Source organism: Mercenaria mercenaria, chromosome 3, assembly GCF_021730395.1.
Source record: "Mercenaria mercenaria strain notata chromosome 3, MADL_Memer_1, whole genome shotgun sequence".
NCBI lineage: Eukaryota > Metazoa > Mollusca > Bivalvia > Venerida > Veneridae > Mercenaria > Mercenaria mercenaria.
The window spans coordinates 90,081,680-90,093,521 of NC_069363.1; the positions used below are offsets into that span (position 1 = coordinate 90,081,680).

At 33.2% G+C, this 11,842-nt stretch overlaps 1 long non-coding RNA gene across 1 annotated transcript; it reads left to right on the forward strand.

Moving 5' to 3' along the window:
- Positions 1-424: 424 nt before the first annotated feature.
- LOC128555770 (uncharacterized) lies at positions 425-9,835 on the forward strand. Its single transcript, XR_008370346.1, has 2 exons — positions 425-699; positions 8,179-9,835. It is a non-coding gene; the product is annotated as an uncharacterized LOC128555770 (long non-coding RNA).
- Positions 9,836-11,842: the final 2,007 nt, after the last annotated feature.

The window sequence follows — 11,842 nt, forward strand, 5'->3', positions numbered from 1 at the left end:
TTTTTTGTTTTTTTTAAAAAGTCAAAATGATTTACGAATGCTTCTAAACAACAATTGCCATAACACAGTTTAAGTAATAGATTATTATTTGTTTACAATTTAATTAGTCTGTTTAGTTTATTCAGACGTAGTAAGTAAGCCATGATAACAGAACAGGCTTAAGCTATCTGTTGTATATGTACATTATGTATAGCATATGAAAATACGTTTCATTCCTCTCCTGAACTTACGAGTTTACATTTTGGCTGCTCCAGTCGTGAAACTGCCTAATTTACTATTCAAAAGACTTGTCAGGAAGAACTTCAAGCAGTTTTCAACGTCCAATACATTTCATTAGAGACTATAAGATAAAAAAATAAAACTTGCCAATAAACACGAGAGAAAAATGGCGCTAATGAACACTGCTGTTCCTACGATAGTCCAATCCATCGCAGCGAGATGAATACATTCAGGATCAATACCAGTGAAAAAAGCTTTCAAAGCAGGCAGACTGTGAACGACATTACTTGGATAAAATCACGTTTATTCATAACTATTGTGTATCTATACATCTACAAGAAGAAAGTAAAGCAGTAACTGTGATATGTTCTATATTATAGCTTTTATAGCAGTTATTTAATTGGAACTACTTAAGTCTAAGTGTATGTTGAAACGTAAAGTTATCACATCTTAACAGTGGACAAAACATGCATAAAACACGTAAGTAAAAGTTAAGTTTACTTGGATGCATTCTTTGCTTCCAATGGTTCTTCTTTTAGATTTTATTAAGAGTTTTGCTTTTCATGCATTTGTTATTGATTGTAAATTTCGTATTATTAGACTAATATAAATAAACGAAGAAAATGTAACACAGATGGACTTTTTACGAGTGGTTTCAGAATCGGAGATAAAATTTTGCAGAAATATTCAAACTTCTGTTACATAATCACCGCTTTGATAAATGGGGACAATTGCATTGACTTTGTGCGTGCACAAAGCGTGCGTGCACAAGCGTAATAAGGTAATACTTATTTACAAAAGTGAATAAGATTTAACCATTAAATATAATACAAAACAATCAAAGATAAATGCGAAATTCACAGAAGTACTTGTATTGTTAATATAAATGAAAATACTTCGCAGCTGATGCCACTGTCAAGATATCCGGGACATTGTATTATTACAGTTATTAAACCGCTACTTAAAAGTACATATGATAGAATATAAACATGGCATGCTGATTTGAAATTATTGTCATTTATTTTCGATTTCATTTCATTGTTAAAGTTTCTATTTTCACTGAGTGTGCGCCTATCAAACAGGAAAACATCAATATGAGTGTAAGAGGCCGTTAACGATGTAAGCATTCCCGCAACATCAAACAGGAGTATGATCACTTACTATAGTGGTCGATACTCGCATTTCTGGGTTAATGTAATGGAAAATTTTTAAAACCATTTAATGCCTTTGATTTATTAATAATCAAGTACGGGTCTAAATACATGCATCGACCCAAAACGAATTCATGGTAAAGGAAAGATAGCACGTCGTGAAATAAATTGGGCTATTATTTTAAGTCTAATGGAACAATACAAACCTATATGTACTGTCTATCCAACTTCTGTTTAATGTCAACACCTATTTCGAGTGTTAATAGGCATGGGGTGCATGCCGACTTGTTAGTTAAGGCGACAACAAATTCTTAAATACTGATGGGTTAAATATCAGCGAAAGTGATAATGTAAAACAAAGAGCATGTAAGCATGTTAAGAGGTAACAATAATAATAACTTTATTTTAAGAAGGTGACATATTAAGAGTATATAGTATACATACAATTTATTTCTAATATGGCCTTCAAGGTGACGAAAAGGTTTATCTATAAAAGAATGGGTTGTCACAATCACATTGAAAGCATCAACTTTGTAACCTCATTGCTAGGCATACTATATTTCAGAATAAAAGTGATGTATGGTAATCTGAGGTAGCTTTAACTTGTCTGCAGCTAAGTAGTAAATTAGTTTGGTTTGTCTCAGTGGATTCTTTATATAAATTAAGACATCGATGACAACAAATTGATGGCAGATGTTTCTAAACGGGAATCTGGTCGTCTATGCTCATAAGAGCGCCTTCCCATGCCTGAAGCACACTGAAAATGGGCAATAAATCCCTTTATCAGCCATCAAATAGATCGTTAATAAACACTTTCTGTGTGTTGTTTACTTTGACATGTTCATGTGGATACCAAATGGTAGATTCATACAAGTTAAAGCATAGCAAAAGTTCCTTCCAGGGCACATCTATGTAAATATATAATGATCATCTTGTAAAATTTTGGTTGCAATATCTGTTTATACTGCCAAAAAATGTCAAGTAAAAAAGTATTTACGCTAGTTATTTAACAGACAGACAGACAGACATTTTATTTCAAATCAAATAGGGTAAAAAGCCCATGATGACATACATTGTCACAAATACAACAGCGGACAGTGTACAAAAGAAATATATATACAATGACACATATAACATATACAACTAGCAAAACTGACATTGCATTTAAATGAAACCCTATTAGATGAGGTAAGTACATGTATTCACCCGGAGAAGGCCGGTAGAAAATAGAAAGTTACCAAAATAATGTCTTAGAAGAATAAATTCAAATATATTAACATTACAGCGACATTTCACCTTTTCGTTTAATATTTACCAGAAAGCAGGATAACAACGAGGCTGGTAAGCCGATTACAAAAAGTAGTTTCACAATCAGTTTAACTCGTTATTATGTAACACATTTGAAACCACATTTGAACAGAAACAACTAAAAACAAGAGCTATCAGTGGACAGCGCGCTCGACTATCCTCAGTGCTTGATAGTATAATATAAGCAATGAGTAAAACTTTAACATTACAATAAGCATATTCTAAGTCGAAAAGGGGCCATAATTTAGTCAAAATGCTTGATAGAGTTGGCTCCTCCTTTTTACAGACTGGGGTCATGATGGTAAACAAATATGCAAAGTATGCAAATTATGAAAGCAATATCTCAATGGACTTTGTAAATATTTGGGGTGGTACGCAAACTTTAACATCTTTTCTAAGTCGAAAAGGGGCCATAATTCAGCCAAAATGCTTGATAGAGTTGCCTTCTCCTTTTTACAGACTGGGGTCATGATGGTAAACAAGTATGCAATATAAGAAAGCAGTATCTCAATGGACTTTGAAAATATTTTGGGTGGTACGCAAACATTAACATTTATTCTGAGTCGAAAACGGCCCATAATTCTGCCAAAATGCTTGATAGAGTTGCCTCCTCCTTTTTACAGACTGGGGTCATGAAGGTTAACAATTATGCATAATATCAAAGCAATATGTCAATGGACTTTGAAAATATTTGGGGTGGTACGCAAACTTTAACATTTATCCAAAGTCGAAAAGGGGCCATATTTCAGTCAAATGCTTGACGGAGCTGCCTCCTCCTTTTTACAGACTGGGGTCATGATTGTTAACAAGTATGCAAATATGAAAGCAATATGTCAATGGACTTTGAAAATATTTGGGGTGGTACGCAAACTTTAACATTTGAGTGACGCTCACGCTCACCCTCACGCCGACGCCGGGGCGAGTAGGATAGCTTCCCTATTCTTCGAATAGCCGAGCTAAAAAGACAACAACAACACAATGCCACATTAGCTATATAAATCCAAATGTACATATAATACATAAATTGTTTAACATTTAGCTTGTATGTTGAAAACGAAATTGAAGAAATGAAACAATCAAATAATCTGAAGACAGTTAAAAGTGTCCAGAAATTTAGTTTTTAGCTATTTTACTAGTTGTATTTTTTATTATGTCTCCCACCATACAGTGGTGTGGTGTGGGAGACATATTGATTTACTCCTGTCAGTGTATCTGTCTGTGTATGTGTGTGTGTGTGTGTGTCACAAATCTTGTCCGCACTCTAAGTCGAACATTCCTCATCCGATCTTCACCAAACTTTAACAAAATGTGTTTGACCATAAGTCCTCAGACAAGTTCGATAACTAGCCAAATCGGCCTAGGCACTTCGGAATAATGGCCCTTGAATTACCGAAAATTGGCCATTTTACTCTTGTCCGCGCTCTAAGTCGGACATTTCTCATTTGATCTTCACCAAACTTGAACAAAATTTGTTTGACTTTTAATTCCTCAGCCAAGTTCGATAACTAGGCAAATCGCCCGAGGCACTTCGGAATTATGGCCCTTGAATTACCCAAAATCAGCCTTTTTACTCTTCAAAGGTATATTTTTACTGAGTAAACAGTATATAAAGACTGACTTACTATTTTGATGATTAGGCAGTTGTGGGAGACATGCGCTTTTCTCAAAAGCAGCTCTAGTTTTCTTTTAATTCTGATTTATTTTACACGTTTGCTTGGCATGTGGCGTCATTAACCATTTTCTGTACTTGACACATAGCATTTATTTGCAGAAATGATAGCTTTGTATGACGATTCAAATAACCTTACAGTTTGACCTCTGTGTAATGCAAAACAGATATTCATCCGCAGCCACAGTGATTATATCATCAAAAAAATACATTCTCATTTCCTACTTTAAATACTCTATTTTCGCCAGTGTGAATTCAGAGACAGGCTTTCCGCATGGAATGCCTTAAATCGAATATTAAAGTAAATAGAGTCTTGAAGCTTGAGGTGTCTAGTATAATTTATGTAATTGTTTATCCAAAGAGAGGAAGCTATTCATTGAACGCTGCAATTCTGTAATATATTTTACGATATAGGGATAGGGGTTAAAAATAAATAAACAAAACAAATGTTTGCCTCAGACTTTAATTTTCATAATGAAATTGGAAGCATATAACGCAACTTAGCTAATGATAACTGAGCCTGGTCGTGGGAGGTAATGTGCAACATCTCTAACGCTTTCATATCCGATCTAAGATACATTAAATGGGCTCAATGATCCCAAAGGACCAGGAAATATAATAACACTGAATCTTGGAATGGGAGTTTATACGGTCGCCACAGTCTACTTAAAGACTGCTGATGCGATAGCTTATAAAGTCTCTAAGAAGTTTTATTTTCGGAAGCATAGAACGCGACCTAGCAGCGTAATAAGATACTTTGATTGGACATGTAATGAATGTACAACACCACTATCTTAAAATATACGTATATGTTTCATTAGGTCTTTTAAAATTCTTGAAAAACTTAAAAGCATTTGTAATACACAAAAGATGAAAAACATCTCCTGACAAAATGCAGTTCTTAATAAAATACATTGTCAAATATATAATATATCGCAAAGAGTGATTTTATCGTTGAATAAAGTCATTGTCTAGATGCGAAAGAAATATATCACAAGGGCGCATCAGAATGGCAAACAATGCTTTCATTCAAGAGAAAATGACTGTTAGAGATAGGTATTTTCAATTCAGATGTGATATCTACATTCTTGATGACATCCACCAAATATCTGCTTTTTGTTTTTATTTTCAGCGCCCCGCTATTACGTTTGACGCTGTGACGTAATAATTATGACGTATTAACAGTGATATTTTTGTATTTTAGAATAGTAGTTTGGTCTAATGCATTACTTCGCCATAGAAATTTTAGTAGCACTAATGAATAACACACATAATAAATGATGATTTTGTCATTATTTGATAGAGTACTTCCTGAATAATTTTAGTGCTGATAGGAGTACAGTCATATTAATAGGCAGTAAATATAGGGGATAACTGAAAGAATTATCATTTTTCAAATGTTTTAGTACAGTTCCAAGAAGTGTAATACTACAATGCTGCGATTTTGCAAAATGATAAGAACTGTAAGAATATGCTTTGGAAGCATAGGACGCCAACAAGAACAATAATAACTGACTATTAAATTGAGTCTGTTAATAAAGCCTACACCCAAAACATATATTTTAGCGAAACCCTATTTCCTGTGTGTAACGATGGAAACTTGTATATATGTGATTGTATGGACGTTTTGATAATAAGCGATAATTCTTACTCATTGTATGAGTTAAGCAAGTAAAGGTGCAATCTCAATAAAAAAAATACAAACATTAATGTTATATACAATGTAGATATGAAAAAAATACATCATCTGGAAATAAAAATTACTTGTGCTGTTAGCATAATCTCATTCATTCGTCTTAAAAGTGAAAATAATTTTGCATTCGTCAATGGTCTTTTTCTTATTTTAATCATTTCAATGACCAAAACCAATAAATGCTAGTGATGTCGCACATTCTTTTATCTGTCTAGACATGCTCATTCAAATCGAGTCTGATATTATTTTGATTGGTAGCATTTTATGTTTCCAAACGGTTTAAGACTATTACTTCTGTTAATCAAAGCCTTGAGATGTCTGGTAGTTGCGGGTTTTGCTAGAGTTATTTTCATTTTAAATGCCAATCTATAAATATACATGCATAAGAAACAAATACTTATGTGCCTCATATCTAAGATAAACTCTGTCTGACCTTACATGAACAGCTAGAAGTCAGTGATGTAACCATGGGCTGGAATACTTAATCATTGACAGATCTTATATAATCTAAATGGCCAGTGTGAATGGATAGAGGTTCAATAAAACTGCTTGATCATTGATAATTCATCCGCATTGTTCATGAATAGGACTACTTTGTGTAGCACATGAACAAATTCCTTTGGGTGTGATTTGGAATCAAATAAATACACTTAACTTTGGTAGCGGGATAATCGGTCCCATTTGAAGATCAAAGCCTTGAGATGTCTGGTGGTTGCGGGTTTTGCTAGAGTTATTTTCATTTTAAAATTTTAAATGCCAATCTATAAATATACATGTATAAGAAACAAATACTAATGTGCCTCATATCTAAGATAAACTCTGCCTGACCTTACATGAACAGCTGGAAGTCAGTGATGTAACCATGGGCAGGAATTCTTAATCATTGACAAATCTTATATCATCTAAATGGTCAGTGTGAATAGATAGAGGATGAATAAGAACTGCTTGATCATTGATAATTCATCCGCATTGTTCATGAATGGGACTACTTTGTGTAGCACATGAACAAATTCCTTTGGATGTGATTTGGAATCAAATAAAGATGCTACATGATTGTCAAAAATACACTTAACTTTGGTAGCGGGATAAACCCGCAACCAAAAACTATTTAATACAGTAAAACTAACACACCACATGTTCGCAGTAGTGTGTAGCATTTAAAACTAATTCTCATTTAGTAAACTCTGCCTTATTGATCACTTTAAATGATGAATTGTCCGATAATTCAACGCTCTCCATGAACAAATTGTATTCTAGACTTTGAAGTTATTGTATGGAAGCTGTTACATCCTAGCATTGCAATTAATATTATCAACGGCATTGAAATCAAAGAGAGATATTTTCAAGCTGCGGAAAATGAAGCAGTTCCATATACAGAGCATTGAATAAATGTGCTATAACGCATCATTACTGAAATTGCATATCCTAAGTCACTTATAAGTAATGTAAGCGAAGACAAAACGAACTGTGAAATACGGAGCGCCTTTATAGCACTTAGTCACGCTCAGTTTGGAGGGGATACGGTCTATAAATAGTTTGTCAAGGAACTTTACATGGAGGAGAAAAGGAATTCTGTAATTTCAAACTTCGAGTATTTCGAGATATTATGATATTCAAAAGGGATATTCTAACTAATTTATTGGTTAGATTCTGACAATCCTTAAAGTCAGAATAGAAGATTATTTTGAACTAGCGTAAAGTCAATACTGTTTAGCACATTTTATTTGCCGTAGACTCAAGGAACCATAAAAACTTCATCAAAGAGTGTTGTTTGAATTCAGCGCTGTGTGTACACTATTGTCATCACTGAATCAATTTTATTTGCTACGAAAGAAGAAACTAGAATACTGTATGTATAATCGGATCAGACTTACAGCTTAGACAATTATCCTATTAAGTCATCTCTCAATCAAGCAGACATTTCTGCGGATCGTTTAGAGAAGTATCGCTTATATATTCTACTATATTCATTACTCTATTCATTAAATCTCAGAGTCGCTTCTTACAGTGGCTGAAGACTTTTATGATTTACCAAATTTGTAACGTGTTTGTGTCTTCAAAGCAAAATCGTTTAATTGTTTAAGAAATCTTAAAATTAATTGTGTTTGAAATCAATGTTCAAATGTGTTATATTTCAGGGAGGTATCTTGAAATAGCCACCTATCATCTGCCGGACTGTCATACAAACAAAAGTAACAAGTGCTGACGACAAACTTTATATTACTGGATTATAAAGTTTGTATCTCGTGTCGACAGGATCATAAGGTTTATTACGTCAAACGATATGGTTTATATTACTGGATCATAAGTCTAATAGCTTCTGATTGTGGTTTATGACGGATAACTGTCTCTCGGATGGATACATAAAACAGGACTTCCATTACATATCTGTCTTAAGTGACGGATGTCATAATATTCATTTTAGACACTCACATTTTGTAGTCGTTGATGTTTTTCCATATTCCAAGAAAGGACTATTAGATAAGTATTGTTCTGCGTTTGAAAATGTCGAAGCCATCTATACACTTGTTCGTAAATGCGAGCAAAATGTCACAGTCAGAGTTACAAGTGATAAATTCCCTAAATGGTACTATCGTTGGAGTAGCTAGTAAGGAAGTTTACCGTGACAGTCAATTAAATGAGTTATTATATGTTGTCATAGTGATAATGTTCTACGCTATGGCGCTAATGGTGCTTATTGCAACCCAGATAAAGAAACAAGGGCGTGGTCAAGAGATTGAATATTATGACGAATATTTAGAAAGAAACGACAGATTAAAGAAGAAAAAGAAAATGTTGGCAACAATATCAACTGTACCGGAGGAAGAACATTCACTAACAGCTGGAGAGAAAAGAGGCGTTCAGCTTGTTTAGTTGTTTTGTTGTTGCTTTTGTGATATTTAAACGTGCAATCTGCAGTTGCTAATGACTCTTTAGAATTAAACTGATAACTTGATTCAAATCATAGTTGTAATTTTATAAAAGCAGTGAAAGATTATTGATTTTGAGATACAAAAGTAATCGTCAAATTGGATTTCATTTTAATTTTTCAAGCATCCAGTCTTCTAATTAGACATTTTATTTACAGTCAAATTGAAACAGGTTAGTAATAATAAAAGGAGAACGATTTACGGGAAAGTTAATATGAAAATGTTTGAAATGGCAATGACCATAACGTAAGTTTCTATTTTGATTTTATTAATGGTCGTAATTCTTAAACAACTTAAATGTTATCGCTGCGTCAAACTGGAATATGAACAATCCTTGTTAAGGTAGTTTTGTATTTTCAGGAAAATTGCATCAGTGCAATTCTAAAACAACTGAAGACAATCAGAGTTATATCAATTAAAATGTCACTGGCAATATGATGGAATATAAACGTCGGAGATGAACTTTGCGTGTGCCAAAAAGAATTTCTGGGAAAGCAATTTAAACGAACAAGAACAAAAGGCAACCGTTTGTTGATAATCTCATAATTATATTAGAAGAATGCATCATTCAATTTGAATGCTGAACTTGAAAAATAAATCTTGACAACATTGATTCTTAAAAGATTGACATGCATAATCCAGTGAAACGGAATGATATTTAACACACGTTACACAGTAATTTTGTTAAGAATAGGCAGATGTTATTTGGGGAAAAATCGTATGAGGAAACTCGTGGAAACAATTCCTTTTGATCAACGCCTACAGTGTTTGATAGTCCCATACCACATTAAGGTTTGGGACAAATTGATTTACAGTCAGTTTTTCCAGAAAATAATAATGATTAATAAAAACAATGTATACTTTATTACTTCAGCGTTTTAGGGGCATTTCCAGGAGTTGTTACTGCGTACTGCCGATCTGTTACTGACGGATTTTGCTTTGGGGTTAAATGTAAAATTAAAATAGTTGTGTACGGGAGTGGACATTTCGAGTAAATCAAATGAAAATGTTTCAACATGTAGTATCCTAAAAAGCCGGGTTATATATAATTGAAAGTCAAATGTTATGACACCTAAAGGGACGGGAAAGTAACGAAAATGCAGTATACGGTTGTTACTGTTATCTTTTGCAAAGATGTATGTATTTTACAGTGATAGTTATATAACTCAGACAAAAGCATTGATACTCGTGAGTTTTATGTTTTCGTTCTGGAGAGTAGATCCCTCGGAAGCACCGAGAACAATGCAAACGGTGAAAATTGCAGACTCGGTTTGATTGAGTCTGTTCATGAGCAGTAATGGAAAATGCAACACTGCCCACGCCCCCTAGCACCGGCTTAAGCAGTATACAATCTTCAAATAAGCCACTTATATACAGCAAAAAAGGGGAAAAAGCTGTCCGCTGAACAAAAAGTTCTGATTAAAAGATGTGCATTTTTGTTACATGTTTAGTACAGTATACGAGTATACGAGAAGGTTTTTCGGAAATAAAAATATCAATAAAAATCAATGTTGATTTATTTAATTTCCGTAATTATTTGTATCAATTTATCAATTTAGAAATATTGTATGTAGAGAAGTAAAATTTTAAGAAAATTTGAAAATAAATTTATTTTTTCATAACATTTAATTTATACTATGCTGCAGGGTCTTCATTCTCATATTTGAATACAAATTTCAAATCGGGCATATATATATAATGCCTATACCTTAAAAACGGGCTTTGTGACATACCCTTATGATTGCTGAAATTGAATTGAGTAAATATTAAAAGAGATTTCTGTCCGTGGAGAAAAATTCTAGGAAATGACCTTCATTAGGAAGTGTTTTTACGTGTAAATGTCTTTTAACTCGCATCAGCATCAAATTTATGAAAAGTCACTATAAATAATTCTGATGATTTCTCATATACGAAAGGACACGGTCTACAGAATCCAAAAATTTAATGGAATACTTAACTCATTTATTATATACGGTATACAATACGAACAGTGTCAAATAAGTCCAACGATTTTCCATTGCTGCTGCACCGGTTTCTGTTTTAACCGAACTTTAGTAAAAGAAATTTCGAATTAATGGGGTTGTGCTTTAGCTAAGTACACGTATTTCATTCTCCTGTACATAAATGCTTTTATTTAAATCCCGTGAAATGATGATGCTTCTTTTTCATATAGCAATTAAAGCAGTTACGCAAATGCAGAAGTGCTATAATTTAACATTCAGAAACAAATCGTTAGGTCGGATATACGGTATGAACAGAGACTACATCAATATTTAATTAAGTTTGAGAAGTTTGCAGGAAGGAGACACTGAGATACAATTCCATTTGTTTATATTAAATGAGGCTTATCTGGTTAAAATATTTCTAACGAAACACATCCTGATATTGTGAAATAGACATCTAAAATGTCCACATTTGTATAAATAGATACGGTGAAGGATCAATATTATGTATATCTGATAAATAGAATGACACGATGCGATTTTCTAGTTCACAGAACGAACTTTTAACCCTGCAGCTAATACGTTCCAAATGATTTCCCTGGATTGATCTAGACTTCGGTAATTGTGATTTAGTTTTAAGCTTGCTTTTTATCTTAATTGCAATAAATTATTGTATAACGTATGAAGATTTTAAGTCCATATTATATCCCTGATAAAACTTGATAAAACAATGACCTCAATTAACCTTTCGTTCAGAAGTGAAGTACAGAAGTTGGATACTGTTGTTTCATAGTTTAAATAACGTCTTTAATCCAAAACACGTTTAAAAAGTTTATACAAATGATACGTTTAAGCCGTTTTCAGTTTTAACTTCTGTAACGTGGTTATTGTCGTTTTTGACCTCGCAACATTTACCACAGTAACGTTTT